The 26412-nt window shown below is 46.2% G+C and overlaps 1 protein-coding gene across 3 annotated transcripts in view; it reads right to left on the minus strand.

Annotated features, from left to right (window-relative positions):
* Nucleotides 1-26412, minus strand: part of dimm (basic helix-loop-helix family member dimmed) — a 391032-nt gene that overhangs the window by 87994 nt on the left and 276626 nt on the right. Inside the window, exon 1 of one of the 3 annotated variants that reach the window (XM_089587990.1) lies at nt 12399-14006. The exons of the other annotated variants lie outside the window; for them this stretch is intronic. The gene's annotated coding sequence lies outside the window, so the exon portion shown is untranslated. Of the gene's footprint in view, nt 1-12398; nt 14007-26412 lie in introns of those variants that run through there. 3 annotated transcript variants of the gene reach the window in all.

Consider the following 26412-nt stretch of genomic DNA (forward strand, 5'->3'; position numbering starts at 1 on the left):
AAGCAGCTGGAGAGAGGGCTTTCTCGGTACCTGCCAGCTGCGACTTTCGTCTTGAATCGCGGAGGAGACTGGAATACCCGCTCGTCGAAAAGCGCGAACGCAACCGAGACACGTCACGGGCTGCCAGTCCATAGATCCATCTGCCTGCAGCTGCACTTCGTGAGTTGGTACGGAGCCCGTAAGCGAGGACTCTCAAGTAAGCCTCGGCTTTCTTTTGCACTTGGAGGGAAGGTAATTACTGTAGTCGTCACCTGGATGCTTCCTGCACTGAACAAGTTGATCAGAAGAGACACGCAACGTTTGGTTTTTCTTTCTCCTAGCTTTAAGTAGGCAAGCTTGGATAGAAAACAACAACAACAACGTATTATGGTAAGTGAAGTTTAAAGTCCCGAAGCTGCATCTGGCGTATCACGGACTCCCTAGTAAACGATTCAGGAGTAACTTCCCTCACTTTAGTGTTCTTTAAAGTAAAGTATACATGTGTCTAGAACAGCACACACAGAGTGGTTGTATGCGGTGGTTTGTGGGACTTAATGGCCCAATGTTGCAAGTCAGCTGCGGAATAACTCTGACCACCTGGGATTCTCTAACTTACACTGAGATTTAGCCCCGCAGAAGAGGGTTTCAGCACTTCGACCTCATTGATATGCGCTCGCAGCGGTTGTGATTAGGTCCCGCGAATTCGTTGTGAGATCATGAAGGAGCCGGAGAGCAAGAAATCTTGAAACTTTTTAAGAATCGTCACTGTAAGGATCTTACGTGAGGCCGAGCTGTAAGGCGTACCCAATAATATATGTCCCAGACTTGAGGCGAAGGCTGAAATGCTAGCGTCTCAATTACAATCGTCCCAAATTTCAATTCCCAAATTCTTGGAAGGCTCAGCACTGCTAATGAGCAATTGCATACACCTAAAAGTTAAACAAAAAGCGTGTTCTACGTGTCGCTATTGCAGAGTCCGTGACGTCACGACGTGAGAGCGATAACAGGTTGCTTAAAATCTAATGTGCTCCGCCTTCCGAACACGAGTAGGAACCACAACAACTGCTCACATAGGGCTCTACACAGTTGCCTGGATCACTCAAAGGGCGCTCAGCGAAATACGCTGACAATTTTACGAGTGACTCAAAGGTCAAAACATCTGATAGTGCACACACTGTGTATGGATGTTGGTTCATTTACGTCACAAACTGTAGTAGCGAGCCCAGCAAGAAGTTACAAATGTCACAAACTGACAACGCAGCGAGCTGTTGGTGTGGACGTTTGGACAGGTCAACGCGAAACAACATGATAGCGCATTAAGCATATACTGCATTGACACAATTAACCTCCGATCCCACAGAACATTGCTCCGGCACGACACAAAGGCAAACTGAGGATCGCTCAATGCAACTTTCGTCACAGGTAAAAATTCATCCTATGGTTCTTTCTGGGTTTGTTGATGCGACCAACGCAGATATTACCCAGGAAATCAAAATAAAAAAATTTCCTGCCCCTCAATTCAAAGTGGTGACGTCTGCACCAAAAAGGACTCCGTGATGACCGTTTTAGACTGAACGGCGATATAGCGCGGCCTCTGGGATCCAAGCCCCCCCAAAACTGTACTCATTACCAGGAATTCGAGTCAGCTACCAGCCAGTGCCGCTAAGCCTAGCGGCCTGCAGCGTTTCAAAGGCAGGCCACTCGGTCATTCCCTTCCTTTTTTACATAACGGATGATGTCAACACTGTTTTTCAGCGTTCAACGCCATTCGTCACGTGGTGGCGGCCAAGGAAATTAGAAGCGCTTCATCCGATTTCATGGTAATGGACGCACACTGTTTACTTGCAAAATCGGCCCGTGATGGCGAAACTTGTATGTCATCTTTTGGCCGTTTCTGGGTCATAAAAGCTCCTTTTGTAATGAAAGAAAGTCTATCATCGGAATGAGCCCATTCATCTGTACACGCCAATTTTAATTTGCCTGCAGTGTTCCTTTAATGCCAACAAAAACCGGTAACTTGGGCACAGAAGGAAGAACTCGTCTAAACTCCAAATTATGTGCAGGAAAGCGTCACGTGATTTAATCCGTGCTAGGCGAACGGTTAAAGAATCGCTAAACAAATTCTGCACCTGAATCCGTCCGCGGCAAGACGATTACATCAGTAGATTCTTAAACTACTCTACTGTAGCGCACTGCTTCTTATAAAAGGCTGAGTTTAGCTTAGCTGATATTAGCTTAATTGGCTTTGACGTCCCAAACCCAACCAAGCTATGAGGGACGCCGTAGTGGAGGGCGCCGGATAATTCCAGCCACCTGGGGTTCCTTAACGTGCACTACTGACATCGCACATTACACGGGCCTCCAGCATTTCGCCTCCATTGGAATGAAAGCGCGGCATTTTATGAAGGGGAGCCCGCTAGAGGAATGCTTATTCCTTTTTCACTCCCATATAGGCGTGCTTGTGTTTACATTGTATATATCCAGAAAAGCAAGCCTACAACGCCGACGCGCACGCCAGAACTCGCTGAAGGTGTCGCGCGGAAGAAAGCTATCACGATGTGCACGTTCCAGCCTTCTGGATTGTATTCTCCCGAAGCAGGAAGATTTACGATGACCGTATACGGTGTGAACTGGGGCCCTTTCTCACCTTGTTTAGCGCGTCGCACAGAGCAACGCAGAGAGAAGCGAAACACTGGGTCCTCAGCGCACGCTAGGGCGTTCACAAAAACCTGGCCTAAAATTAGGTTTCGGCTCCCTTTCAACACCCGCGCACAACGGGGGAACGGGAGCGAAGGTAATGCCCCTGCGAGAACTTTGCAGGAAAGAAAAAACAAAAAACCCTCCCAGGTGTGCAATCCTCCTCCTGAACGAAATGACAGGGACAGCTGTGGTACGGCTAACGTTTTCGAAAAATATTTTTGACAGGATTTGCAGAGAAACGCGAGTGACAGACCTGTTTGTCGACGAGCGTGTCTATCTCTGTCCTTTAAAAACATGCTGCGCTGACTTGTAGGGAGACCGGCCTGTGATTGCTAGCTGGAACGACCTGCCCATTCCGGACGCGTCACACAGTGTCCTACGAGTCTGATGGAAAACCAGTGGAACGTGAAAGAAGATATACGCGAGGATTCTATCATTAATTTATCGATTTACTCATGAACTCCTTGAATGAGCGACTGACCGAATGACAAAATGAATCAGTCAAACAGTGAGTGTCAGTGAGTGAGTGAGTGTCAGTGAGTGAGTGAGTGCGTGCGTGAGTGAGTGAGAGACTGAGCGAGTGAATGTCGGTGAGTGAGTGTCAGTGAGTGGGTGAATGAGTGAGTGAGTGAGTGTCAGTGAGTGAGTGTTAGTGAGTGAGTGAGTGGGTGAGTGAGTGAGTGAGTGTCAGTGAGTGAGTGAGTGAGTGGGTGAGTGGGTGAATGAGTGAGTGAGTGTCAGTGAGTGAGTGAGTGGGTGAATGAGTGAGTGAGTGAGTGAGTGGGTGAATGAGTCAGTGAGTGAGTGTCAGTGAGTGAGTGAGTGAGTGCGTGAGTGTCGGTGAGTGAGTGAGTGAGTGTCATTGAGTGAGTGGGTGAATGAGTGAGTGTCAATGAGTGACTGGGTGAATGAGTGAGTGTCGGTGAGTGAGTGGGTGAATGAGTGAGTGTCAATGAGTGAGTGTCAGTGAGTGAGTGAATGAGTGAGTGAGTGAGTGAGTGAGTGAGTGAGTGAGTGAGTGTCGGTGAGTGAGTGTCGTTGAGTGAGTGGGTGAATGAGTGAGTGTCAATGAGTGAGTGAGTGAGTGTCAGTGAGTGAGTGAATGTCAGTGAGTGAGTGAGTGAGTGAGTGAGTGAGTGAGTGAGTGTCGGTGAGTGAGTGTCGATGAGTGAGTGGGTGAATGAGTGAGTGTCAATGAGTGAGTGTCGGTGAGTGAGTGGGTGAATGAGTGAGTGTCAATGAGTGAGTGTCAGTGAGTGAGTGAATGTCAGTGAGTGAGTGAGTGAGTGAGTGAGTGAGTGAGTGAGTGAGTGAGTGAGTGAGTGAGTGAGTGAGTGAGTGAGTGAGTGAGTGAGTGAGTGAGTGAACGAACGAACGAACGAACGAACCAACGAACGAACGCATAAACGCACTGCGGCTCCTTAGTTTCACTGTTAAGACGCCTTCTCGGAAGAATCTTTTTCTGCCCTTCGAATGGTTCCACTCTGATGTCCCGAGTCATGTACGTCTTCAAAACTCCAGCGCACCTTCGACCGCGCGGATCCACTGTACGCGTAGGCGTGATTTACTGCAGCTAAAGCGATTCATCGCGTGTTTTTCAAGACCCTGCATGTCATTCGCCGACTCCACTCCTCTCTACTCTCCCCCTCCGCCGCCTTTTCCTTCTTGTTAAGTAGGTCATCGCATCAATACGCCGGTGCAAGGTGTCTGCCAAGTTGTCTAGCTAGAGCGCTCGCCACACCAGCTGTTTCCTTCTTCTATACTCTTTTCACTTCCCAGAAGTAAATTGCTTTTAGCCTCGAGCTCGCTTTTCTGCGAAGAGAATATGGCGTTTAAGCTGCTTCATCTAGTGCGGCTAAATGTATGCACCGAAAGCGTAGGACGTAGGACGGTAGTTAAGCGAACCAGCCTCAGTGGCGCAGTGGTTACGGCGTTCGGCTTCTCAGCTCGAGGACGTAGAGAACCGAATTCCAGGCAAAATAAAAATACAAGTCCGTGTTCTGTTCGATGACAATGCGCGTTAAATAACCCACTACGGTTGTTGAAATTAATCCTGAGCCTTCCCATTCGGCGCCACTTTCTCTTTTCCTTTTTTCACTCCCTCTTTCATCCAATCTCTCATGACGTGTTTGAGGTGTTAACCTAGAAGTGTGATAGTTACTGAGCATCTCCTTTCCTCGTAGCTATAGTTGAACCTATTATAACGAGGTCGAAGGAGCCCGGCGATTACTTCGTTATATACGGCCGCCGCGGTGGCTCAGTGGTTATGGTGCTCGGCTGCTGGCCCGAAAGACGCGGGTTCGACCCCGGCCGCGGCGGCTGGAATTTCTTTGGAGGAAAAATTCTAGAGGCCCGTGTACTGTTCCATGTCAGTGCACGTTAAAGAACCCCAGGTGGTCGAAATTTCCGGAGCCCTTCACTACGGCGTCTCTCATAGCCTGAGTCGCTTTGGGACGTTCAAACCCATAAACCGAAACCGTAAACCGAACCGAACTTCGTTATATCCGAAAATTCGGTATAGCCCATGCTGACCGAGCGTCCAGGGGGAATTGTGGTTCTTTCGTTATATGCATTAGTTCTTTATGAACCGTTTCATAAAAACGAGGTTAGATTGCAGTTATCTGGCACGCGGCGGTGGAGGATAAACTTTGTTTAACAGCAAAGGTAAAAACCTTCCCGGGAGGACTCTTCAGTCCATGAGCCCTCTGGCCTTTCCCGCCAGCTAGCCTCGTCAATCAACCTGCGCTGTTCACCCGCTCGTGTGGCCAGATGGGCGATGGGTGTGGGAATAACGGCGATAACTGTTGGTGTGCCCAAACAGGCTTTTAGCTCGCTGTTTCTTTTGCGGGCAGAAGCGGTCCCTGAGCGGTGCAGAATGGGAGAATTGCGGGCGCACTTCACGGCGCTTGCGTCGAGTGTTTCATCGTAAGGTTAATATTTCATTGTACGACGGAAGGATTCACGTCGCGATGAATTTTTCATCTTAAGGGGTGGTTGGCCCAGCGGTCGTTAGGGGAGAACGTGATTCTCGCGGTGATCTTTACATGAGAGCTGCTTATTATCTTAAGTGCTGAGCTGGGCGGGATAGGGGCAAGCGGCAGCTAATGTTTTCCATCTTGTACGCCAGGAAAGAGGTGAAGGTTCTCATTTTATTTTTCTTCTTACGCAGCCCCTGTTGACGATTTTCAACAGCGAGCAGCACAACGTATACAGTTCGACGTAAAACAAATGTTCTTAAATTTATCAACGTCACATATAAGCACAACATAAAAGGAAAGTACCCGGTCAAAAAAAACAAAAACAAAAACTACAGAACCGAGTTAAAGGGCAACTGAAGCAGTTTTAGAATTCGATGAATTTAAGGCTGCCGAGTGTGCGAAATGTGCTGGTAAATGCTGAGAAATCGTTTAGCTGTAATATTTGAAATGGTGGCGTAATCGCCAAATAAAGTCGTCGTCGGCGTTCAGGCTTCTCTGAAGTGAACAGCGACGGGCAGAGACCCCGATAATGACGTCACTTACGACGGCAATACGTTTCCACCGAAGAAACGGTTTTTCCATGGAATAAAACCGACGCCATCGAAGGTGAAGCTCACGATGCATTGTTTGGCGCCATCTGACGACGCACAGCATCATGCAGGCGTAAGCAGCGGACATTAAAATTTCGGCAACTATGACGTCACTGCCGAGTTTCCTCGCACTCCTCCAACGTAGTGAGGAGAAGCCTAAACATCGTCGCGGTTTTAATCGCCGATTATGTCATCATTTTAAATGCTAGTGCAAAAATATTTTGCATGGTTTATCTACAAGCTTGATAGATTCGAATCCTTGAATAAGCTCGAATTCTCAAAAAACCGTTTCAGCTTCCCTTTAAACATATGACAAGATAATTTTTAGTTTGGTCGGAACGACACAATTTTCTGTTGTTGAGTATTTTTCTGTAGTACTTTTCTGTAGTAACCACATAAAATTCTGTTGTTACTGCAAGTTTTTGGTCGCATATGTTACAGAAAATCTGTTGCAACGACAGAAATTTTTCTGTTGTTTTTTTTCGATTGGCTACGGTAAAGAAAGTGACATTAGGCAAAAACAGGACCTGCTCAGACAGCTGACCTCCGTGTCAGAATTAAAAAAAAAACTACTGGAGTTCGAGGAACAAAGGGAAATAAAGGGCAGAGACCTTTTTGCACGGTACGAAATGCCAGATATAAACCTTTCTACAGGTGTCCCTCTAAGCAGAGCAGAACCTGATGCACTAAAAACGGAGCCGAACCACACTCTGGTAAACAAAACCTTAGATCAAAACTACCGTACGCTGCGTCGGAATGGAATGCTGCTTATTCTGCAATTCGACCGGACGATATTTCTCTTCATTTCACAAACATTGAAGTCTCTGAAGAACGTAAAAAGTTCTGAAATTTATCATAGTTCAAATTATGTAGAAAGTGCGAAGGCTAGGGGTTTACAATAATAATCATCATCATCATCATCATCAGCCTGACTACACCCACTGCAGGGCAAAGGCCTCTCCCATGTCTCTCCAATTAACCCTGTCCTTTGTCAGTTGCCGCCACTGTATCCCCGCAAACTTCTTAATCTCATCCGCCCACCTAACTTTCTGCCGTCCCCCCCCCCCCCCCCCCCTCCGGCAAAATTACGTACGCACTGGCATATTCTTGCACGACTTCCGTCGTCGTGATAAGTTTTCCGCGTATAGTTAGCTTGCATTTCGGCCCGTTTATTCGTCAGAAACGGTGTCATAGTACATGTTCATAATCATCACCATCAGTCAGTTTTTAAGACCGCTGCAGGACGAAATCTTGTTCAACTGGCATCAAATTATCCTTGTTCTATATCAGCCGCCTAACATCTTACCCTCGCTAAACTTCTTAACCAGATCCGCCCAACAGAATCTCTGCCTCTCCCGACTGAGCTCCACTTTCTCAGAAATCTGCTCCCTTACCCAAAGAGAGAAAGTGTTATCTTTTCTGAGGGCCACATTTCGTGTCCGTGTCCACTTCATTTTGATATCAGCTAGGATATCATTACCTTGTGTTTTTTTGATTACCCTGCTTTTACTCTCCGCCTGTCTCTTAAACAGACACTGACGACAAATCAATCCAAGTTTTGTTGTCATTAAAAAGTGATTCTCTAGCTCTTCCTGAATAGGTTAACTTTGTCGAGCAGCAAAGCACGCGTTGAATGCTGAGAAAATGGCATTCAAATGTTTCCCGCCACTGTATTCAAACTCGTGACATCGGCACCGCAATTGGCTCCGTGATCATTGTTTCCAAGTCAATGGCGGGATAGCCTAGCTTCCGTAATCAGAACGAAAACTGTGTCGACGCATGCAGTTTACTTGCGAAATCGGCCGATGATGGCGACACCTCTGTTTGCATCTGCGGCTTCATCTAGCTTAGAAAATCTCCGTTTTCGGTGAAACTAGCTACTTTATTTATTTACTTATTTTTACATATTGTAGCCCCTATTGGGGCTATTGCAGGAGTGGGGTTAACAGTTTGTAAAAATGGCAATGTACAATACACACACAAAAAGATTACATTAACATGGTTGAATACATAGCGCGAACAATGTGATAGGCAGTAACTAATAAATTGAAACAATGTACAATGAACGCAACTCAAAGAAAACATCATGTGGCACCGATAGCTGTCAAAAATGAGTTTAATGGAAGAGACCGCGTTATGCCAGGAATAAAGTTCCAGTGTTCAATAGTACGAAGAAAAAAGCTGTGTTTGAAATTATTAGTATAGGCAAAGTATGGCTTAACATTAAGGCTGTGATGGCTCCTGGTTGATCGGGGAATATCAAGGGTAAGATAGACATTCGTTGGAATGTGGTAGTCTATTGGTATAGGCACACTTAAACTTGACCTCAACCTCCCATTTAACATTATCATTTTCCTGTCCTAAGCTCGGTACGTTGTGGGCGGTTATTTTCAATTTCTGCCCACACGTAAGAACTGGCAAGATACAAGCAGTGTATACTTTCCTGCTAAGGAGCTTAATAATTCCCCAGCACATAGCAACACGCTACCTGCATGATTTGGCCCATTTGCAAAGCGACCACTGAGAAGGCAGCGCGATGACGTGTCTGGGAATTGATACACGAATTAACGGCGATTTCAAAACAGGTTTCGACGCAGATTTCGAACCGAAACTCCACCGCTGCCAATAAATAAGGGCACTTTGCGGTTTAAACAAAATGTCAAACGCGAAACGCATGGCAAGCAAGCTTTATTTCTGTGACGTGGTGCTATCAGAGCGAACCAGAAGTTGATGTAAATCATCTAATGCCGTTATACAAGAAAGCCCCGCTTCTGCCGAGAGGGAGCAGTGATCGATCATGTCGTGCCTCTCAGACTCACGCTGTGAACTAAGTGAGTGCGGAAGTTACTCGGCTGTCAACGCTTAGTTATGTTTTCTTTTGTAAAATTTAAATAGCTGAACTAGACTCCAGAGAAATCCAACGCTGCGGCAAGACGTAAATGAATGCAAGGAGAGGGCTGAGTCGGTCTGGTTCATGTTGAATGTTACGACGAAACAGCGCTGACCGAGGGGACGGAAGAAGAAGAGACAGACACATGCGCTGACACGTCATCGCATGCGTATCTCTCTTCTTCTTCCATCCCGTCCGTCAGCGCTGCTGCGTCGTATCATTCAAGACGTAAATACGTGAGTTTACAAGGTCGCCAACAGACCAAGCATGAAGATTGTGCAAACACGCAGACAAGAGAACAATGACGTCAAAAATCGATGTATCATGATATGGGGCATAAACCTAGAGTAATGTGCTTGGGGACTTCATCCAAACTGTGATGTCAGTCGACGTCACCAGGGTCGTGAGTAATAAAGACTACGGATCGAGCGGGCTACGCCAAGATGAGGAGATGCTCTTCATACAAGATTATAGGAAGGTCTGCCTACTGACGTCTCGCAGGCGAGTCCAGATGACATTCATTAAATGGCTTTCGGTTGTCCAGAATTATTCCTTCCTTTTTTTTGTATTTGTTGCCAACCTTACCTACCAAGTGCACCGCCCAAACGCCGAATGGCAGCCTCAGCGCACTGACAGTGCCCGTCGGAAACCACAGAAACATCGAAAATAAAAAAAAATACACCTCCTCATTACGCAGTGCAGTGATGTATCAGTTGTCGTGAAAATATCGCGGCCTCAAAGTCAGCGAAGTTCTTTGTGTTTTTGTTGCGTTGACAACGCGCACACGTTTTAGGAACTCAACTGTCAGCAGTTACGCCACATCTAAAAGCGTAACAATTGGATGTTAAATGACAGGATATAGAACAATACAAGATATACAACTATAGAGCGATATAGGATTTAGCGTAGTGCGAGTGATTTCATTCGATATGGAGTCGAGGTTCTACATTAATTGATTTTAGAAGTCAGAAGCATGAAAAAAACACAACAGCACGCAACAAATTATTCGTGCAAAAGCATTCATACGCTCACCAACACCGACCATGAATTTTGTGACCTTTAGATGCTGACTTCTTTGCATGTTCTGACCTTTGGAACTTGTGCCGTTGCGTGGCAACAACGACGCCCCGTTAAGCTAAAGAAGTCGCGTGAATTTACACTGCTCGAACCCGCAATGACACGAAAAGATCAGCTTCAAAGGCCGCTGCACGAGAACACGGCTATCGCCGCTTTTTGATCATTATTACCTACCTATTCGCCGCAACCAAACAGGCCCCGTGTTAAAACTGCAGCATACTCTCGCTCTGTGCATTGTACATGATCTTCTTCTTCAACTTCCATCTGCGGTGCGGCGAACATATCAGATCAGCTTAACCTCCATCAGAGCTTAACCTGAGTCTAATACCGCCAGACGTGTCGACGAGCTAGCAAAGCAGAGACATGAGCCAATCAGGCTAAACACACCCTTTCGCAAGTCTACTCTGTTTAACTACGTTAAAACCCGACCGGTTTTTGTGCTAAGGTATTCGCATGAGCACCGCTAGAAAAAGTTATAAATAGAAACTAAATTCGATAAGCGTGTTTCCATCGACGCTGATCCTGCTTTCTAAAGAACCGCATGCAGTTCTGCGGCCACGTTGCAGTCGCCGCCTCGCCTCGAGCAGTGTACAACAGGTGACCGGGGGTCAGGCCTAACGTCAGGCCGCGGCAGAGGACTGCGCTGGGTTTAACGACCTCTCCCCAGCCTCCTGAAACGCCGGGAAGTCGGACTGAATTAAATGACAGCGAAATGTCACGTCAAAGGGTAATAAACTTAGCGACACGGGGGGAGACGGAATGTCGACCGGCGAAACCGCGCCGTGCCAGAGAGAGACATCCTGAAACAGTCGTAACGGGAGCCCGGCGGCGATATCAACAGGTGTCCACCAATGCCTGCGACAGCCGGTGAACTAGGTTTCGCGTCGCAATGGGGATCGGCTGGAATGTTTAACTTGGAAGCAGGGGTAGATGTATGCGTAGGTGTGCGGTGGTTCATATTCATTCACTAGGGTGCCTTTATGGGCAATATTTTTTGCAGTTCCCTGAATCAAGTTTCCAATAAAACATCCTTAGTTTTATTCTTATCATGCGGAAGAGCCCGAGGAATCAAATGCGTGCGAAGTATTCCACTAGCCGCCTGCATTTGTAACAGGCCAAAAGCAACGCCAGCTAGTTCCAAATGCGCCGAACCACGAACCATTTGCAACCAAGACTTCGTGCCCAAATTATCTCCGCGGTTTGAGAACGAGGGTTCACGCTTGTCAGACAATATCCTACATCTGTCAAAAAGCATGAGAATAACAAGTGACGCAAAACGGGGATTAAAGGTTAAAAGACGAACTGTCGGCTCGCCAGCGCTGCGGTAGCAACAGGTGTCGGCACATCCCTCCCACACGAAGCCCGAAACCGGAAGCACAACCGTGTTCAGTTAGAAATCCGCCTCAAACCGCGAAAAGAAAAAAAAATATATGCACATGTCGCTTGGCGGTTGAAGCGAATTCCTGTTTGATACAGACTGCGAAGCAAAACAACTGAAAAGAAGTGCCCCAGAGTATGACACGACCGCCAACAAGAACGGGATAGCTACTCTTGAACCGGCCAAGAAGCGGAGACGAGAGATCACACCCGCCTCGACGCCAGTGAAACAGGCGAGTAGATCTCGGCGAATTGAGGAGATTGCGCGACAGTATATCCCCGGTATAGCTCTGCGCCGCGCTGACTTGCGTACTGTCCGGCGTTGACTAAAGACATGTTGTAACGTGGCATGAGCAGACGACGCGGAATACCGCGGAGGCATCTTCAGACTGCGTGCTGAGTAATCGGAGAGACTAGGAACCATCGAAACCGGTTGATCGGAGCTGTGATGGTGGATTGAGGCATTCGATGATTCCTGCATAGCCTGACGGCCAACAAAGGTCAAGGCGGAAAGCAGCAAAGTGTAAAGGCCGACGTTTTGTCGGAAAGGCAGTTCGGGAAAAACGAGACAGTTCGCTAAGCTCTTCGGTGCTGTGTTGGCGGGCGACCAACCGTAACCTCTTCAGCTGTAATTTGCTTTCGAGGTCAACGCGATCTTAAAATAAAAGCGGCCGGTGAGATTGCTGTTTTTGTTTTTTTTTTCCCACACGACAACACCTCTAAGAACCGGCCAGCCCGAGTTCCCTCAAGCGCGCTGGATTCATGGTTTGACGTGTACACAGACGGAGCTCATAGGCTTCAGCTCACCGAGCGTGCGTCGACCGTCGACGGCGATGGTAGTTGATCGGGAGTTTCGGGCTCCTTTCGGTGCTGCCGGCGTGGACGACAGTTTCAGAGCGCAGACACTGTCGCGTGTCCCTCTCTTTCTCTCCCCTTCTTTCCAGTTTCTTTCTTTTGCCTTCCCGCTTCCTTCCTTTATTCTTCTTGTTTCCGTGAATGTCGCGGTTCGCTCACACACAACGCGAAAACACAGCGGCGTCGACGCCACAAACCGGCAGCTGCCAACACGCACGCACCACAGCGACCGATGAGCGAGCGAGCAAAGCGAGCGCCGCGTCGGAACCCGGAGGTCCGGAGACGCCCCGGCGGCGCCCCCGCAGCCAGCTTCCAGCCAGTCGCGAGCCGCGGATTCGATGACGTCAGTGACCACCTGGCAGACTACGCCGAACCCAGAGCTCCGAGAGGGGGTTTCGGGCCTGCGAGGTCTTTTTTTTATTTGCTTCTGAGCGCCGCGCTGCTTTATATTTCCTCGACTTGGCTTACGGAATCTTTGGGTTTCTTTGGTGCCTTTTGCTCTCCCGGCGGCTTTCGCGCCTTTTTTTTTTTGTCTTTCTTCCCACACTCGCTTCCCTCGCTCTTCCGCAGAAACAGAATGGGGAGTGAGATAAGAACGACACAGGTTAATAAAGAAGGGAAAAAAGAGACTCCCCAACCATGCTTCTCCCAACCGCCCGCGCGGACATGTCGCCGTGATCTCTGACGGTAGAGGGCAGAGGTGGTGTTAAGAGGGCCGGCGGCAGTGTTGTTTTCGCCTCGGACAGGCATCGGAGTGCGTGGGACGTGTGGGGCCGCGTTTAGACGTTGTCGCCTCGGCGGGTGTCTATTTTAGGTTCGACCGAAGTCAATTTGTTTCGCTCGTTCGTTCGGAAATCGCGATTGGCCTGAGCTGTCTGTGCGAGGAAGGAGGGAACGCAGAGCTGATGGAAAATGCCAGAGATGGGAGACGGTGAAATAAAAGAAAACCCCGTCTGAAAAACGAAATTAGCAATGATACGAAAGGAATGTAAAAAGTGGAAAGACGAAAAGAGGAAAAACATCTACACGATGCGAGGTCGGAAGCATTCGAAAAATGTCTTGCCAGAGGCACGAAAATTGAATGATCTTGACAGTGTAAGCCTCAAATTGAACTCGGGCAGAGGGAATGTTTTAGCAGCAGTAACTTCTATCCGACATTCGTCGCAAATCCAAATCTGACTTTTCGAGGTCGAAATAAAGAGATCCGTAAAAAAACTTGCTATCAGCAGACGCTCAATTCTGACAGATAAAAGAAAGACAAAAATAAATTTGCGACGCAAGCCTTTTCCGGAAGTTTGGTAGGTAAAAGAATTCGAGACACAGGAAGGGATTCACAGACAATCCCTGTTATGCGGGCGAATCAGCACGGTTACTAGAATTTTGTTTGTTTTGTTGGGGTTTAACGTCCCAAAGCGACTGAGGCTATGAGAGACGCCGTAGTGAAGGGCTCCGGAAATTTCGACCACCTGGGGTTCTTTAACGTGCACTGACATCGCACAGCACACGGGCCTCTAGAATTTCGCCTCCATCGAAATTCAGCCGCCGCAGCCGGGATCGAACCCGCGTCTTTCGGGTCAGCAGCCGAGCACCGTAACCACTGAGCCACCGCGGCGGGGCGGTTACTGGAATTGGCTGCGCAACTAAGGCTTCGAGGCACCCAGTTCAATTTTTTAAACGTTTGGGTAACGATGGGAGTGGCAAGCGTTTATCACCTGAAGCAACTTCATCCGAATTAAGCCCAGCGTTGCCAGCTGGATACTAAACATCGAAGAAATGACGTTTATAACATTCAAAGTATTCGTTAGCTGCTAGCAACTTTATGACCAGCAAGGTGCAATTTTTTTTTTCAAAGAACACAAAACTCGTCCTCAAACCGTAGGGACGTGGATTAACCATACGTAATAGATTAGTTGGAAACACTGAAAACGGTGCAGTTAGAGCCATCTTTTAGGATTATTATCGCTATAAATCACAGCACTAAAGGCGCGCGCCGAATTAGATAACTTATCACAGTGCCACAAACTAGCACAGTTGGCACTCTTCCATGAGCTTTATCATCATCGTTATATGTATGACGATGTCTTACAATCATCCGAAACACTTTCTACAATCATTACAATCATTTTAGAATCGTACGAAACGCCGCGATCATATGTTCAGAGTTAAACGCATCTCACTGCACACTACTACTGCTTTTGCCAAATCATTCATACCTTGTGCTACAGCCGAGCGGAATATTCTGCCATCGCAGATTGATATAGAAACGAACCTTAACAAGGTACAGAGCCTGTTATTACGAATGTCCGAATTTTGCTATTGCTTAAACCACCTGTTTCGTTCAATTGTATTCCTATATTTTATTTATTTATTTATTTATGTACATACTGCAGACCATGGTTAGGTCCAAGCAGGACGGGCACTGTACAGACTGAGTAAATCAGAAAAATCACATGGCAACAAAAAGTCATATGGCGAAAAAAAAAAGAAAAGAAAAAGAAACATGCATACAATTACAAAGCATGGCTGATGTCAAATATGTCAGTGTTGGTCCGTGTGGGGCAGAGAGTTCCAGTCCGCTACTGTGCGCGGAAAAAAAGAAAATTTGAACAGATTTGTGCGTGCGAAATATGGTGCTAACAGGCTGGTGTGATAGTGGCGTGTGCTTCTTGCGGGCTGAAGGAAAAGATATAATGACGGGTCAAGTCCCAACTTACGGTTGAGCAAGAGGGAAAGAAAATCTAAACGAGTACCTTGTCGACGACACTCAAGGCGGGGAATACCATGAAATTGCATGATTTCGGAGGGTGAATCAGATTTGGAAAATTTAGAGAACACAAACCTAACTGCCTTCCTTTGTATTTTTTCAATCTTCTTTATGTTGGATGCCGTATGCGGACCCCAGACTACACACGCGTATTCGAGTTTTGGCCTGATCAAAGATAGATAACTAAGAAGCTTTACATTGGGAGGGGAATTCCGAAGTTTATGTCTCAGGAAACATAGTTTTCTGAACGCAGATGAACAGATGTTGTTAATGTGGGCGTTCCATGACAGACCATGATTGATTGTCACACCCAAGTACTTCACCGAAGTGACTTCCTTAAGCGGGGATGAACCAAGATTATATGCATGTTTTATCGGATTTCTTTTACGAAATTGTTTTGTAATAGCAGTTGTCCAATTCCTTACTGCACTCTTTTGTGCAAACTGTGCTGTTATTGTATTTTAGTTCAGTTATGGGTATATTATAGGTTGATCTTTCTTGGTTTCAGTATTATTTGTTTTCCTTTCTTTACCATGGTGTCTGTCTATTAAGTTTCGTGTTCTTGCTTGTCAATGCCCCCCACGACCCTACTGAAACGTTCCATATGAGCCGCTCGTTTGGAATTACGGGAATATGGAGTCCATAAAATATGCAAAATATACGGAAATCTACATCTCCTCTGTACAATGTCCATAACCGTTCCATATAATTTCCATATGATTTCCGTAGAGTGTACACAACGTCATATGGAATCCGCAAGTTTCCATACGTGCTTCCATAGCAAGACCTACTGAACTACAGACCTGCACATTTGGCGGGGTCCTATGGAGCAGCGTGCGCCAACTTTCGTTAGCTTATTGGCCGTTGAGGGCGCTCGGTTGACCTGTTCGTCTGCTGTCACCATCATCATCGTTTGCCAATTTGAGCAAGATATTTAATACATTTGTTTCGTCTTGCTCTGCTTTCTTAACATCAACAATAAAAATATCCACAATAACGAGTTTTTTCGCTCTGGATGAGTACAAAAAAACGTCTTTCTTTTTATCCGCTTTCTTTTCGTCAGCACCACCGTGCCTAGCATAGATAAATTGATGTTAATGATTACGTGGACAAACGACGAAACTGCCTTCTTTGAAATAAAATGATGGAGGAGGCCATCTTGTCCAACAGGTATAATGTAGCGCCACGCTTCCCGTAGGTGTCTTTCCCTAGCGGCAAAAGGCATGAACTAGAACATGCGCGCTGGAGCAGTGCCAAATGTGCAGGTCTGTAGTTCAGTAGGTCTTGTTCCATAGACTCTGTACCTTCTCCATATACACCATAGCCTGAGTCACTTTGGGACGTTGAACCCCATAAACCAAATCAAACCATACACACCATACTGACTCCATTTAAATTAGAACGGAAACGTAAGGATTTGTGGAACTCGTCATATGGAAACTTTCAGTAGAGAATTTATTACCCTCGGCTGGCGCATTTAGGGGTATTTTAAATCAATAAATAAAATTAAATAATCCCTTCAAAGCTGCCCACACTGACATGCTGGGTAAAATCTTGAAAATAGCACATATAAGTGATTTTTGATATGTTACTGGCGTGATATATTGATATTTCTCCCGTATATACTTCTGTACATGATTACTAAACACATGAAAGATACAAAAGGTACCAACTGGTGTTTGTCAACCAGTATCCCTGCACACCAGTTTGTGTTCTCTATACTTTGTGCTTTGCTCCGTATTAATGTGCTTGTTCATTATCTGACATGTTTTTACACAACAACTGTTGATTTATGTTGCATACCTTCTAGGTCTTCTTGCACCTTTTTTTTTTATGCTGAGTACAGTCATCGCTAATGTGCGCACATTGCATGTCACTCCGGAACGTAGCGGTCTTGTTTTATTGCTTAGAACGCCACCTGCTGTATCCTTTCATTTCGGTATCAGACCAGAACCCCCCCCCCATTTTTCCCCCAGGATAGAAGCACGACATATGGTAGGGGGTTTCTGTGCCATAATTTTATTTGAGGATCTCATATGAAGTGTTCTCGGTATTACCCAACGAAGTCCGCAGCTCGGCTGAAGCGTTAAATTATACGTCGTTTTTAGTCGTGCTTCATATTATATACGTCATAACGACGCAAACGGTTACCGAAGCCAAGGACAGCAAAGAGGAATGTTTCTGTGTTTTTTATTTGTGGTGTTGGTCAACAGGAAATTATGCAGCCGCCGCCGTAGCTTAATAGGTAGAGACCCGTGCGCGAAATTATGAGGCCGTGGGTACGGATCATGCCGGCAGCATGCGATTGTTTCTTCTACTTTCCAATCAATTGTCTTTAAGGCAGAAAATAATTCACACTATTAATTCTGCATTAGTCAGCATCTGAAGCTAAAAAAAAAAACAGGGAATGAGGAACATTCCCCTATGCTTTACTTAGTTTTTGGTGACTGTTGGCATCCTTGATATGTAATCATAACACAATAACGAGCCCCTCATGTCCCAACCCTTGTCTCTATTTATACGAGGCGTTTCAGAGAAGTATAAGTAATTTTCAAAAATAGAGTTTTTGGGGAAAAAATGTGCTTTAGCGGTATAATATTACCAATGTTCGCGGACACAGGAAAACCAGTTAATTGTCTTAATTGGTAAGCTGGTTAACTAATTTCTGAAAATTAACTTTTTAACTATCACAGCTAGGTAACTGGTCGCAGAGTAATACTTGTTGGGGGGCTAGTTGGTGCATATTTCCAGAAAAGGGTTGTATCGCCGAAACAGACAGCACACAGAAAGCTAGACGGGACAGGCGCCTGTCCCGTCTAGCTTTCTGTGTGTTGTCTGTTTCGGCGCTACAACCCTTTTCTGGGAACTGGTCGCAATTAGAGATTTCTAGCCGGTCGTTAGTGACAACAATATCAGTCTTAGGACTTCGAAAACGTGATTATCTTCAGCGCTGCGGATCGGCAAAATATGGCCACATGGTACCAAAATGAATGCGCTTACGAAAAGCATGCAGGCAAAGCAACCTTTACAGTGCACGCAACTAGTAAAAAAAGCCAAACTTTGTCGAGCCATAGTGCCAAGGATAATGGCGTTTTCTAAATTATAAAAACAGATATGATATTACAAACTGCTGGCTACAAATCTCCAATTGCGACTAGGCGCCTAACTCTAATAGTTAAGAAGTTTTTATTAAAAATAGTCAATCAGCTTACTACTTAAGACGATTGACTTGTTTTCTGGTGTCCGCCAACACTGGCAATACCATACTAAAAAATCCGTATTTTTACCTCAAGAAACCTATTTTTTAAACTACTTGAAGTCTTCCCCGAAACGCCTGGTATATAATGGTCCTCAATCGAAAGGTCAGAAAATCCTTGCAACTGATGCTTCAGATGCTTTATTAATTCAGAATGACCTCAATAATATTGTGGAATGGTGTAATACATGGTGCATGGAATTAAATATTAACAAATGCAAATCAATGAGGGTATCTCGCACTAACCACATAAGTCCCACTTATATGCTTAATAACGTCTCATTAGAATCGGTGACATCATACCGGTACCTGGGAGTTCTCATTACCAATAATCTATCTTGGAAATCGCATGTCAATTATATCACTTCTAAAGCCAGTAGCACCCTTGGATATATACGCCGTAATTTCCGCCTTGCACCATCATCATTAAAATTATTATTGTACACAACTTACATTCGCCCACAACTTGAATACGCGTCATCTGTCCGGGATCCCAGTCACGTAACACTCATACATTCTCTTGAGGCAATACAAAATCGCACAGCCCGGTTTATCTTAAACAACTACCAAAGGACCGCTAGTGTTACTAATATGAAAACCTACTTACAACTACCACTTTTATCGACACGAAGAAAGCTATCTCGCCTGTCTCTCTTTCATAAAATATAGCATCATAACACAACCTTGCGCTATCTTTGGGTTCAACCACTGTCATACATTTCAACTCGCCGTGACCACAGCAAAAAGGTACATATTCCACACTCAAATACGCTTGCATATTCATACTCGTTTATTCCTCGGACAAGCAATGACTGGAATAACCTACCAGCATCACTAACAAGTATATCTGAAATTGAGAACTTTAAATCAGCATTACACAGTTTCTTTTCATAGCTAGTGCTCATATTATCATCATGGCGTTCATAGATGGTGTTCATATTCCCATTACGACTGTTTATTAGGAACTGCATTCCTTGTTTATTATTTGTTTTCCTTGTCATATTTTTCTGTATTTATTAACACCGTTACCGATTTCGTAATTTACTCTTTGTACCTTTGTTCTTTTTCATTCTTTTTGTATGCTTACTTTCGTTTTTGTACTGGTTTTACAGAGATTGTGTATATTTTTTACTAATAACTTTTTTGTGTGCAATGTGTATGCCTCTGCATCCGCCCCTCCCCTCTATAATGTACATTTGTACCCTGAAGGTATAATAAATAAATAAATAAATAAATAAATAAATAAATAAATAAATAAATAAATGTTTTTAAGCGTACGTCAGTCTAATTTACAAGTGTATAGCTACGGTTCATACTGCCTTCTTTTCAATATGTATATAGTAATGCGAAGGCAAGCTAACCGACTGTCATGAAGAGTCACGGAATACAGGGTCTGTTCTGAAAGTAGTAGGACTGGTTTTTTCCTGGGCGAACGGGCGGACGAGAGGCGGTCTCCACAAGCAGGATCGTTGAAGGGGGATATTGGCAATGCTGGGGAAAATCGGCAGTCGGCTCTCGGCCGTTGAAGAGAGCAGGGGCGCGATTACGAGTTTTTGTCTCAATTTTGAGACTCTGACGTCAAAATGACGACACCGCGAGTCGTTGACCGCGGAATCAACCAATTAGCAGCGAGGTTGTGGTGTCTAATAGTAGGGTTCCACCCAGGAAGCATTTAGTTGCGCAATAAGGGACCGTACGCTAAAGTTTTGCTGTAAACACGCCGTTAATAATTTGAAGAATGTTTTATTTCGCTAACAAACTATGTTTCAAACTCAACGACATGAAGCAAAAGAAGAAGTGTTCTCAATTTTGGAATTAAGTTTGCTCTTCAGTCACTTTTGCTGCCGCGAGGGTGCGCTGACGCTGGAAAAGCGTCGGCTAGGTGGCGTGAGCTGCCGCCTGATTCAAAGGATTCAGCCATGGATTCAGCCTTATCTCTCCACGCACATACTCAGCCATCGTAAACATGGCAGCCAGAAAAAAAATCAGCTGATTGATGGCTGTCCTTTTTTTTTTAAGCACTACATAGAATCAAGGTACTGTGCGGACGTCTTAAGTGCGCGGAAAAATCTATTCAAAGGCAGTGATTGCTACGGGTCTGCCGAGATCAATTTGCAAGGAGCGCTTGGCTCGAAAACCGGCGAAGGCAGCTTTAAGGCAAGTTCACACTGGCGAGTTGCAAACGTCGCGCTAGTATTCTAGGCCACCGATTTCGGTCAATTAGTTACGGTTCGCGAAGCACATGTAAAGCGGGGAGGGAGCGTAACAAATCGATTTAAGCCTGTCGCGCGACCTCCGCGACTCGCCAGTGTGAACTCACCTAGCCTGCTATCGATGGCAAATGTGCTCCAAAGGCGATGCGTGATTCTATTCATTTTTGTTCAGAAAATACAAGGCGACCATGAATAATCACACTACAGCAACTGCCGACATACGGAAGCAGACTGGTGCAGCTGCTGGGAGCTTGCAATCTCACTGCGGGAATTAAGAGCCGGCACGCCCGGTCACTGCGGCAACAATCACTCTTCCGCCTCGTAACCAACTCACGCCGCCCGCTTCGGGTTAAGCACTTGATATTCGTGTTGGTGGTGCCGTTCCGTTCGGATGATGCTCGGATGATGCCGCCGGGGATACTGCGGTGGCGAAAGTTTATGCGAAGGAAGTCCTCCTTCGCCGCCGCCTTGTCTTGGGGGTCTCGCCGGAAAGCGCGCACCTTCTGCGACTTAACTTTGACAGTGGTCTCCGCAACTCACCGCAAACACTTGCTCACAGTCGGTTGGGCTACGCCGACGTTTACTTCATTTCCGACGGTGTCTTGAAACCCACCGGCGGCGAAGGCGCGCACAGGCACTTGCCGCTCCACTGACCGCGCACTCACCCGCACACCTCCAAGTTCAACGGCGAGTTCGTCGCACAGCCGTTATGCTCCTTCCTATGTCAAAACGTCGAAACAACTCGTCCGGCACGTCAAAACCGTCTTCATGCACCCTCTTACACCGTTTCTCGCGCGGCCACCGGCCATGTAAACAACCGCCATTTTCTGTCTCAAGCGGTTTGAGACCACTCGTTCCAATCCTGAAAAATCGTCTCAATCGGCTCGCATAATTAGGTAAGCAACGTCAACACTTCTGCCCGTTTTATGACGTCGGCCGGTGACGCAAAAAAACAATATGGCCGCTGGTCACGACCGACCAATAGGAACGGGGCAAATGAGACACTTTTTGAGACACTTTCCGATTGAGACGATTTCGAGCGACTCGTAATCGCGCCCCAGGTTGCTTGCACTGTGAACCCCTGGCGAAACGTCTCGTCACGCAGAATCTTGGAGCGTTGACTGGATCAGCGATACGCGATAAAATTTTGTGTAAATCTTGGTAAAACGGGCAAAGAGACTGGCGACATGATTAAGGATGCCTACGGTGACGCTGCCTGGGTAGACCAGGTGTTTTTCGAGTGGCCCAAGCTGTTCCGAGAAGGTAAGGAAAGAGTGGAAGACGACGACCGCTCCGGACGCCCTTCGACCAGCAAGACCAACGAAAATGTGTAGCAAGTGAAACATTTACTGAACAGTGATTGTAGGATGAGTATCAGAATGATTGCTGATGACTTGGGGACCTCCTTCTGTACTGATTTTATTGTATTTGTATTACTATGTGCGTTTTAAATAAACTTGAAACTTGAAACTTGACTTGAGCATCGCTCAAATCCAAGTTTTTGAGATCGTGACAGAAAACTTAGCCATGAGGAAAGTGTTCGCGAAGTTGGTGCCGGGAGTGTTGTCAGAGGAGCAAAAGGCCAACCGGAAAGCGATCTGCCAGGATCTTCTTCATCATGTGAAAGAGGACCCCGATTTTTTGCCCAGCACAAGCCGGCGACGCTGCCACAGCCCCCCTAGAGCCCCGACTTGACCCCGCCAGACTTTTTTCTATTCCCGAGAATAAAATCGACGCTCAAGGGGAAACATCCCGGATCGGTAGAGGCGGTTCAACAGGCCTTGACGAGGGAGCTAAACAGCATTCCGGTCCAGAAGTTCCTGGAGGCGTACGAAAACTGGAAAACTCATTGGCAGCATCGTGTAGGTGCGGAAGGGTGCTACTTTGAAAAATTCTAATCGTTTGTACTATTCTCATGAATAAATTTCATTTAAAAAAATGAGTCCTACTACTTTCAGAACAGACCCTGTAGATCCCAAGAGAAGACAAGCGTAACAGGGGGCGCCAGAAAGTTAGGCGGGAGAATGAGAAAGTTCTCGGTTATAGGGTGACCGCAGCTGGCATAGGACACGGTTAATTGGAGAGATATGGGAGAGGCCTTTGCCCTGCAGTCGGCGTGGTCACACTGACAGACTGATGATATATATATATATATATATATATATATATATATATATATATATATATATATATATATATATATATATATATATATATTAAGTAGTAAGAAAGCCACTCAGAAAACGCATTGCTCTTTCATCCTTGCTCGGGAGAGTGTAGCAGGGCGATGGAAAGAACATAAAATGATATGTGACCTAGGTGACATATCATTTGACTGCAAAAGAATTTGGGACATCAGGTGGACTCCGGTATAGTTGAACGAACGGAAGGAGACAAAAGTCAGTTCATACTGTGGAAAGAGCACATGTCAAGCGGTGCAGGCGGCGAAGGTTAGGATCCATACCTGCTGACAGCAGGTGACAGTTGGGGAATAAAAAGTAAAAGCGGGCGTTTCGTTTGCAGAAGTCGAGCAGACGACTTAAGTGGCGCGTGTGGTGATCCACGGCTGTGGCTGCCACACCTTCGCCGTCTTTTCATTTGCAAACTTACGCGAACTACTGAAACAAAGAAGTTTCTGGCACATGGATGGCAGCTACTAGTTGCTTCAATATTGAGTCACGTTCTAAATACCTCTACGGGTCTCCCCGTAAGGAAGCGCCATCTATGAGAGATCGCTAAACAATTACGGGGTAAAGAGAGCCGCTTTTCGGGAATAGCCAGCCTCATTAAAGATAATACGATAAGGCTAATGAGCAGAGAGAGAATTTTTGCATAGATGTAAACAAGGTGGTTTGAAAACTTGCTCAAGCCAAGGATCACTACCTATACAAAAACAGGCTTAAACAGAACACCAGAGAGATGTCGACATCCTAGGGGAAAAAAAACCTAGGAATGCTCTGCGCGCTGCTTTAAATACCGTACTAAAGTTCAAGAAATTCCATCAGCTGGATCGAGGGCGGAATGATCACGATATGAAAGTGTAAACGAGAGTTGTTACCGTTTTGCTAAAATATGTTGATGTTTCCCAGTGACCCCAGCGTTGCACAAAATACAAAAATGACAGTAAAAGGACAAACTGTCGCAGCAGCCAGAAAGGTTATTAGAAGAACTAGTGTGGCTCAGTCAAAACTAAAAAAAAAGCTGTTCTGTGTGAGTCCACTTGCGTTTCATTAGGCGACATTCGATTGAGTATTTAAATGTTAAAGTTGCATTCCATTCGCATTCTAAAAAAAAAATATTCCCACACCCCTACTGAAAACAAAAGCAGGAATTTCAAACAAGTCCGAAGCATAAACACGTATAAAAACATATGCGATTTTATTCTTTTCCTTCTGCAATGTCGGGTTTGTACTAGGCGTGGGTGTTCACTTCGGTATGTATTGGGCGTCTTCCGGTCAGTTTAGCTGCGAGAAAGCGCCTTACCCTGCCCTGTTTGCGTTCCGTCCTTCTGTGGTGTTCCCATCAAGCATTCAGTAAACACACCAAACTAACGCGGGAGAATATGATTACGACGACTTCTTTACAATAGCAAACTTTGGTACTTTTCCAACCCAGGGGACGCGAAAAAAGTCGGAGAGCTTCTTCGTTCTTTGCGGCACCTTCCCCTAAAGTAAAGAAGCCTATCGGGCATTGCACCTATTTAGCATATCTACATTTCATTTGCTTCATTTCTCTCTCTCTCAATCCGCAGATTCGTTTGTTCGTCGGTCAGTCAGTCAATCAGTCAGCCGGAATTTGGACGGTTGATGAATCGGCAGGTCGGTGAATCTGTCGGTCGGTTCGCCGGTCGGTTGGATAATTAGTCGGTAGGTCGGTTAGTCATGCGGTAGTCCACCGGCCTGTATATTTATGCCCCCTCCCCCACCCAACATGTTAATGAACAGTCTGGAACTGGCAGCACTTATAAACATGGCCTGTAGACTATCGATAGACTCCTTGTAGACTGTATTGCTTTCTTCTAGATATTTCCTTTTGTCCATTGATAGTCTATAATCTGTCTATAGAAAAAGTATACTGAAAGTGTATGGCCATAAATCTATAGATTGTGTATAGACTGCCTGTAGAAGTTGTATAGTCTATAGGCTAATCTATAAGATTTATGTATAGAAACCGTATAGACGTTATAGACAAAAGTCTATGAGCAGTCTATAGACTAATAAGGCAGTAAGTACTCATTGGCACACATCAAAGCGCAGCTATACCGCTACAAAGAAAAATTCGTCTTTTTCTGGGGTTCAAACCCGGGACTCCAGTGAAGCGGTGGTCCGGGACTGAACCCCAGACAAGGACGAATTTTTCTTGAATTACGAAGTTTCTGTGAAACCTGTATAGCTTTCCTTTGTAGCCGTACGGCTGCGCTTGGGTGGATGCCAATCAGTAATTACTGCCTGATTAGAAATCTACTCCACCTTGGGGGACGCACCTGAAGATTTTGCCGACGGTCTATAGACTGTCTAAAGAAATTTTTCAAAGGAAGTTCTCCTTGACTTCTGATGAGAGAGTTCTGACAGCGTGTTGACGCTCGCAGTGTTGAAGACTGGCCGTTAGATAGCCATAAGGCGTGAATCACTGTGGACAGGAAATCTGTGGAGCAACTAATATGTGCAGCAGCGGCCTCAGCCCCCGACTTTGCATGCTCAGAGACGTCGGCGTACCGGAGACTTTAGTGCATCAACATCGGGGATCACTTCCACGGCGCACTCCGTGCCAAAAGAGGACCCACGGTGTCGCCGGTAAAACTCTAAATTTAGACGGGGCCAAGCACAGGCGAAGATGTAGCCGTCACACAGAGCATTGAGCAAGAGATCACGACCGCCATTTACAGCATCTGCAGCTCATCTGAATACCGGTTGGCATAGAAGGTAGCGTGTCTCTGAATGCGTTAGGGACAAAAACTCCCTGTAGAGCTATGGGGCATGTAACAAAGCCAGATGAAACGTCATGCATACTTAAGAAGGACTGAGTTTGGAAGTAGAGGAAACCTTCACTCAGGAGTCGACCCAAGCGCCGACTGGACACAGTGGCGCTAACCTTAACCTTACACTGTTTGCCAAGAAAGGCTGCAAAGAGCACCACGATCTGCGAAACGCTGGCACCGGTAACGTAACCAAGGATAAACGAGGTCGGGGGGGAAATAAAAAGAAGTGGTAGGGTTTTAACGTGGCTAAACCGAGTAGTCGTGAGAAAGCATGTGTTCATTCTTCACCTCTTCTTTCTAGCATCTGCCAGTGCACGCAACCGCGCTTCTCGCCCTTCATCTTCACATCCTCTCTCCACTCTGCGGCAGCTGGCGCGACGCCCTCCTCCTATTGGCTACAGCTGGCGCGACGCCCTCCTCCTATTTGCTACAGCTGGCGCGAAGCCCTCCTCCTATTGGCTACAGCTGGCGCGACGCCCTCCTCCTATTGGCTACAGCTGGCGCGAAGCCCTCCTCCCATTGGCTACAGCTGACGCGACGCTCCTCAGAGCTTACACGAGCTTCCTCCCATTGAGTGTAGCTTGCGCGAAGCGCCTCCGAACTAACACGAGCTTACCCGAGTTACTCCGAGGCTTCACACAAGATTCTTGGTTGGGTTTGACCTCGTGAAGTAGTGAAAAAAAAAGAGCTCTGAAAAAGACCCAGGAAAAGTCCGCGAGAGGAAGATGCAGACACCGTCCAAAAGTAGAGTTCTC

Source organism: Amblyomma mixtum, chromosome 4, assembly GCF_055824585.1.
Source record: "Amblyomma mixtum isolate Tamu chromosome 4, ASM5582458v1, whole genome shotgun sequence".
NCBI classification, from domain to species: domain Eukaryota; kingdom Metazoa; phylum Arthropoda; class Arachnida; order Ixodida; family Ixodidae; genus Amblyomma; species Amblyomma mixtum.